The sequence below is a fragment of the Miniopterus schreibersii genome (genome assembly GCF_964146895.1).
Source record: "Miniopterus schreibersii genome assembly, chromosome: 2".
Classification (NCBI taxonomy): domain Eukaryota; kingdom Metazoa; phylum Chordata; class Mammalia; order Chiroptera; family Miniopteridae; genus Miniopterus; species Miniopterus schreibersii.
In genome coordinates, this window is record NC_138102.1 from 70,306,566 (window position 1) to 70,313,082 (window position 6,517).

A 6,517-nucleotide genomic window follows, 5' to 3' on the forward strand; every position below is an offset into this window, starting at 1 on the left:
AACACAACATTTTTTAAAACCAACTAGAATTACAAATGAAAATAATATACCAGGACATTGCAGACTCTTGGAGATTATAATCTCCTGAAAATTCATTTTTAGTTATAAAAATATATACATACAAATACAACATAATTATTATTTCTTTATTTGACAAAGCTTTCCATGTAATTTTAGTATATCAAATAGGCCTAATAAGTTTAAATGTTCTCTTTTATATAGAGGGAACAAATCTTTGAGGCATTCCAGGGACCCACTGAAATAACCCAAAGCCATTTCCACATCCTGCACCCTGGGAAGTTTGACCATAAAGATTATATATCATTATGAAACAATATTAAGTTATCCATTTAGTCAAAGTGAAAATAAAAGATGTCAAACATAAATACAGATTACCTATTATTATCAAAGCCTAGTTCTTAGAACTGATAAGATTGTTTTCTTGAGTAATCAATATCTCATTAAGAAAATTTTCTTAAAAACACAAAAATTTTTAACAAAATATGGAACCCTTGCTTTCTAGGTAGAAAACTCCTCATATCTTATCTGGAGCAAAACAATATAGAAAAACTTTGTCCTTTTGACAGTGTGAAAGAGAACCAAGCTTTAATTCTTTATTAGCTCACTTTAGGTACTTAAATTAACTTTATTAAATTTATCTTAAGCTTATTCAGCTTGACCATACATAAAATTTCTTTTCCAACAGACCTTCTACAACTATGCTAATCCTTCTTAGTTTGTCTTTTCTTACTTATTAAAATAACCAACTTTATTTTATAACAAACCACTTTCTTTTAATTCCTCCAAAATGTATTTTCATAGTTTATACCTGCCTTCACTAAAAACACACATCATTTCTTTTCATATTAATTAGAATTTATAATGCTTAGAACCTTAATTTTTACTGACAACTAAAATGTAAGTAACCAGCATTCTTTAGATTGGCAAATTTATGAATCCATTTCATAACCTTTAGAAATGTAGGTTCCTTTACTTGCAAAGACAAACATTTTCATTAACAGATCTAAATTTATTCTTTAGTTTCTCTGTAATAACAGTTCAAAAGTAGGTAAACTTAGACTTCCCTAGCAATTAATGTTTCAGTACTTCATGTTATTTAGAAATATCTAGGTATTCCTTTGTTTTTTAATCATTTCACTTAACATAGTAAAATTCTAAAGTTTCAAGTTACCAAAGAGATTCAGAAAATCATTTAAGTACACATACCATATAATTATTGCTAAAGAGTTAAGTTAAAAGAAACCTTTTTATATCATTTACATTTATTTAATTTACTTTCTCCTAACAATTAAGTTTAGATTACTTATAAAAATATTCCTATACCAAATTATTTTTCTTGATGACAAATTTTGCAACAGAAATAACATGAACTTACTTATTTGACTAATAAACCCAGGTAAAGTAAAACTATTAATTAATGCTGATGAGTCTAAAGATATCCCTATTTAACCAAACCAAACTCAGGACCAGCTTTAATATCAAATATTTTCCAAAATCATGTGATTCTGAAAAGCATTTGGGTTAACTTGTTGTTTTTTTAAATATAGAACGCTTCATGTATTTATGTGTCATCCTTGCGTAGGGGCCATGCTAATCTCTGTATTATTCCAATTTTAGTACATGTGCTGCCAAAGTGAGCACAGAATGTTCTATTTTTGAGCATTCTCATATAAGCACTTGTTTAAGACAATTTAATATTACAAATTAGCATGCAACGGTAGAAATATGCTATATCTAGAATATACACATGTAGACATACATAAACATACAGATAAGCATTAATAGAGATCTCATAGTTTTCATTTTAAATCGTTAGCCTTTATGTTCCAGGTACGATTCAAAACTCAGAGAAAAACTAGATCCAGATTATGTTTCTGGCAGATGAACTAATTTAAGATTCTGCTCAGATGGCCAAAGTTTTGCATGCTGTAAAACAAATAACATCAACAAACAACATATCTCACTCCCACTCATACATTTTCCCCCAACTATACAATACTTTTGGGTTTAATTTGCCAGCTCTAAACCAAATTCCAAACCAGTTTCCAGTTGAAAACAAAATTCCACACCTGAGTTGAGACACAAACTCAACAAATAACAGATATAATTCCAGTAATCAACCCCAGCTGCTAATTGTAACCTCTCAGGAGCCTTTTTCTAATGCAACCAATAGGGGGATCCTCAAACCAAGCCAAATGAGTCTTTCAAGGCCCCAACCAAAAGTCACAGGGGTGTCCCCGGGATATTTATCCACAAGGTTACTCACCAGTAGATGCCCCCTAACCCAAGTACTCACTTTCTCTCACTGCAAAATGAAAGCTCCATGGTCGGCCATCCCCGGTCCGTGGTGAACGCTGCAGGCCTGTCCCCACCGAACAATCAGTCCAGGCAGCTGCTCCCACAGAACCTGGAGGGACCCCCACCAGCCAAGGGTTGAGCTGCAGGCAGAAAGCCCACTCTGGGCTGGGTCCCGCAAGAGTTGCCATTTGTGTTACAGAACAGAAAGAGCTTGTCCACCAGGTGCTAGAGACACCAAGCATTGCAATAGAGAAATGTTGGCCATTTTATTCTAAATAGCATCACCCGGGAAAAAGGGGAGCTACTGCTGAAAAGCAGGAACTCCCCAATGATGTGTAGTTTACAGATCATGGGGGGGGGGAATCACAAGCCACCTCTGGGTTAGATGTTAGGGGTTGTGTTGGGAGCTGATGGTTGGAGGTGAGGTAAAGGTAATGAGTTATTTTTTCAGGTCTTGAGAACAGCTCCAGCATCTCTTGGTAAAGTAGCCAGGGGGTCATTTCACCTTAGGGCTCAGGAGCTGAGATATAACTTAGGTCAAGATGTTATCTTTAGCTGCCAGAGATGGGGACCCTGTCACCATTAGTCAGGTGGGGGCTACTGCCTCCTGCTGCCCCCAGAGTTGTTGATTATTCCGGGGAAAGGCTAGGTCTCTGGGAGTGGTGGGGGACCGGGGAAGAGGTGATTTTTAGAGCTAGGATTTAAAACTAAATTTAATCAAAATCATAAGGACCCTCAGTTTCACAAATACAATCACATTTAGACATACTGGGGATTAAGCCTTTAACACGTGAATTTGGGGGAGACACAATTTAGCCCACCATCTAGATCCCCAAAGTTCATGTCATCTCACATGCAAAATAGATTCACTGCAATCCCAACAGCTCAAATGTCTGAACCGATTCCAGCATCAGCTCTAAGTCCCAAAGTTCACCTAAATATAATCTTAAGTGTAGAAGAGACTCAAGCTATGATTCACTGTAAGGCAAAAATTTACTCTCTAGCTAGGAGCCTGTGAAACCAGACAAATTATCTGCTTCCAAAATACAATGGTTGGACAGGCATAGGATAGACATCCCCATCCCAAAAGGGAAAAATTAGAAAGAAGAAAGGACTCATGGATCCCAAGCAAGTGCAAAACTTACCAGGGAAAATTCCATTAGATTTTTTAAAAATTGATTTTGAGAAAGAGAGGAAGGGAGGAAGAGAAAGAGAGAGGGAGAGGGAGAGAGACAGACATCAATTTGCCATACTCCTTATTTATGCATTCATTGGTTGCTTCTTGGATGTGCCCTGAGGGATCGAACTGGTCTGCAACCTTGGCATATGGGACAAGGCTCTAACTAAGTGAGTTATCTGGCAGGGCCCATTATATTTTAACTCTGGAGAATAATATTCTTTGGCAGGATACTTTGTTCTAATGCCCCAGTCCTTCCACCCTGGAAGGAAGCTCCACCCCTGAGGCCCTGAGCAACCTGGCCTGCTGAAACTAAGGAAGGAACGACTTAACAATAAAAAGACAACCCAATTGAAAAATGGGCAATGGATCAGAGAAGACATTTCTCTATATGAGATATACAAGTGGCCAAGAAGCACATGAAAAAAATGTTTAGTATCATTAGGCATTTGATAACTGGAGAAATGCAAACCAAAACAACAATGAGAATGCACTTCATATAATAGGATGACTTTAAGTACATAAAAAAAGAAATAATAACAATTTTTTACTGTGTAGAAACTGAAATCTTCCTACATTGTTAATAAGATTGCAAAATGGTGCAGCAGTTTTGGAAACTAATGCGTCAGTTCTCAAAATTTAAACATGCATATACCCAAGAGAACAGAACTGAAATTATGTGTCCACACAAAAACTTATAAATGAATGTTCATAGCAGCATGATTCATAATAGCCAAAAAGTCTAAAAAGCCCTAATGTCCATCAAATGAGAATGGATAAATAAAATATGGTATATTTATGCAATGGAATATTATTTGGCCATAAAAAGGAATGAAGTAGTGATACATGCCACAGCATGGATGAATCTTGAAAACATTACACTAAGTGAAAGAAGCCAGACACAAAAGATCACATATTGTATGATTACAGTGGCCTAAAATGTCCATAGAAACAGAAAATAGATTAGTGGAAAATGACTGCCAATGGGTACAGGGTTCCTTTTTAAGGTAATGAAAATTTTTTTTTGCTTTTATATCTTATTTTATTGAATTTATTGGGGTGACATTGGTTAATAAAATTATATAGGTTTCAGGGGTACAATTTTATAATACATCATCTGTATATTGTATTATGTGTTCACCACTCCAAGTCAGAAAAAGAAATTAATTGAGGTGGTGATGGTTGCACAATTCTGTGAATATATAAAAACTATTAAATTATATACTTTATGTAGGGGAATTATATGGTATGTGAATTACATCTCAATAAATCTATTAGGATTACATACAAAACCAATTATTCTAAAATACAGTTACCAAAATATTTTTAAGTATAAGATAGTAATATATGTCCTTCATATTTAAATAAAAAGATCTAGTGGATGTTATTAATAACTACCAGTGGATGTTATTAATAACAGACCAGTGGATGTTATTAATAACTACCAAATTTCAAAAAAACAAATAAATATAAATGAGTTTCAGATATTTGCATCAATGTAATGTGATATGAAAATACTTATGATTTTTATTGGTAATAAAGTCATTGTTTACATTCATAAAAAAGAAATACTAAGTTTTTAGGTACAGGTTAGTGAAAATAAAGATAATTTTTTCCCCAACAAGGTTTATGAATTCTGTGAATTCAGTCCACAAATACTTTGGGGTCTGTGAACTCCAATGTAGTAAGTCCTGAATCAGAAAAGAAACCAGTTGCAAGGCTATCATAGAAGTCCAAGCCAGCACATATTTGGGCTACACAGGAGGGATGGAGGAAAGTGGGTAGGTTATAACTCTATCTGGGGAGCTGACTTAATAGGATTCAGTAATTGAATGGATGTGGGCAGCAAGGGAAATATGATGTCTGAGCTGTTGGCTGGGTAACCAAGTGGACAGGAAGCAATTCATGGAAATAGGAAACAAAATGTGGAAAGAGAAGCAGCTTGAGTGAAGTGAGATTGGGTAAAGATAAAGTGTTCGGTCTGGAAGGTGTTCAGCATGAACATAAATGAAACAAGATAACTGGATATATATTCTGGAGCTCAGGAGAAATCTCTGAATATACCAGAGATTCAGATTTGGGAGTCATCAACATCATACAAGGACTGGATGCAATGCACAGGGACAAAATGGCCATAACAGGAGCTAGCAGACCAGAAACAATTAAGAGCAGAGGACTAGAAGGCTGCAAAGATGATGTAGATGAAGCAGAGTGAGAGAAGTAGTAAGAAAGCCAGTAGTTATTTGATTCCTAGATCATAGAGATTCAAGGCTTGAGTACAAAATTATACAGTCATTATTTTTATACACTTCACTTGTAACATACTATGATTTGGAATTCATACGATGTTTACTTTTATAGTAACTATTTTTTTACTTACTGAGCTTAAAACTAAAATTCAAAGGTCTTTGCTGAGGGTCAAATTGAGCTGCGAGCTCAATTTGGGGTGTCTTTAGGAGTCAGCAACAGGGCAGAAGACATCAAGACCAAAATCAAGAACTACCAGATTGTCCTCTTTAACAGCTGCTTCCCCAACCAGAACCAGACCAGGAACTGTTGGCAGAACTACCTGGACTTTCACCTCTGTGAGAAGGCAATGACTGCTAAAAAGGCTGATGTCTCTGTGTGAGAATGGTACTCATGTGCAAACAGGTCCCTCTGCCCCATACCGTGGGTGTTGGCCTGGGAGGACAGCCCGGCAGAAGGCACATTTCCTGGGAAAATCTAAACTAGCTCCATCTACCTCGTCCATCTGTCTCCCAGGGACATGAAGGGGGACCTGGGTACAGCCCACTCAGGGATCCTGAATCATGGCTTAACTAATAAGTAGTTTTTAGTAAAGTATTTTATAAAAAACCTAAAATTTTAAAATGTCACTCCATTATTGATTCTACCAAGCTGTTTTCTTTTATTTCATCTGTACTAATTAAAAACAAAAAAACCCTCTATTTAAAAAGTATGTTTATAGATTTTGGCCTATTGGCTAAGATCAAGTGTAGTATATATTCTTATCAGTTTAAT

General features: G+C 35.6%; 1 pseudogene across 1 annotated transcript; it reads left to right on the forward strand.

The window, feature by feature from the left end:
* The first annotated feature begins 5,624 nt into the window (after window positions 1-5,624).
* Window positions 5,625-6,224, forward strand: LOC308552431 (cytochrome c oxidase subunit 6B1 pseudogene; annotated as a pseudogene). Its single transcript has 2 exons — window positions 5,625-5,693; window positions 5,901-6,224. The product of its transcript is annotated as a cytochrome c oxidase subunit 6B1 pseudogene (transcript).
* The last annotated feature ends 293 nt before the right edge of the window (window positions 6,225-6,517 follow it).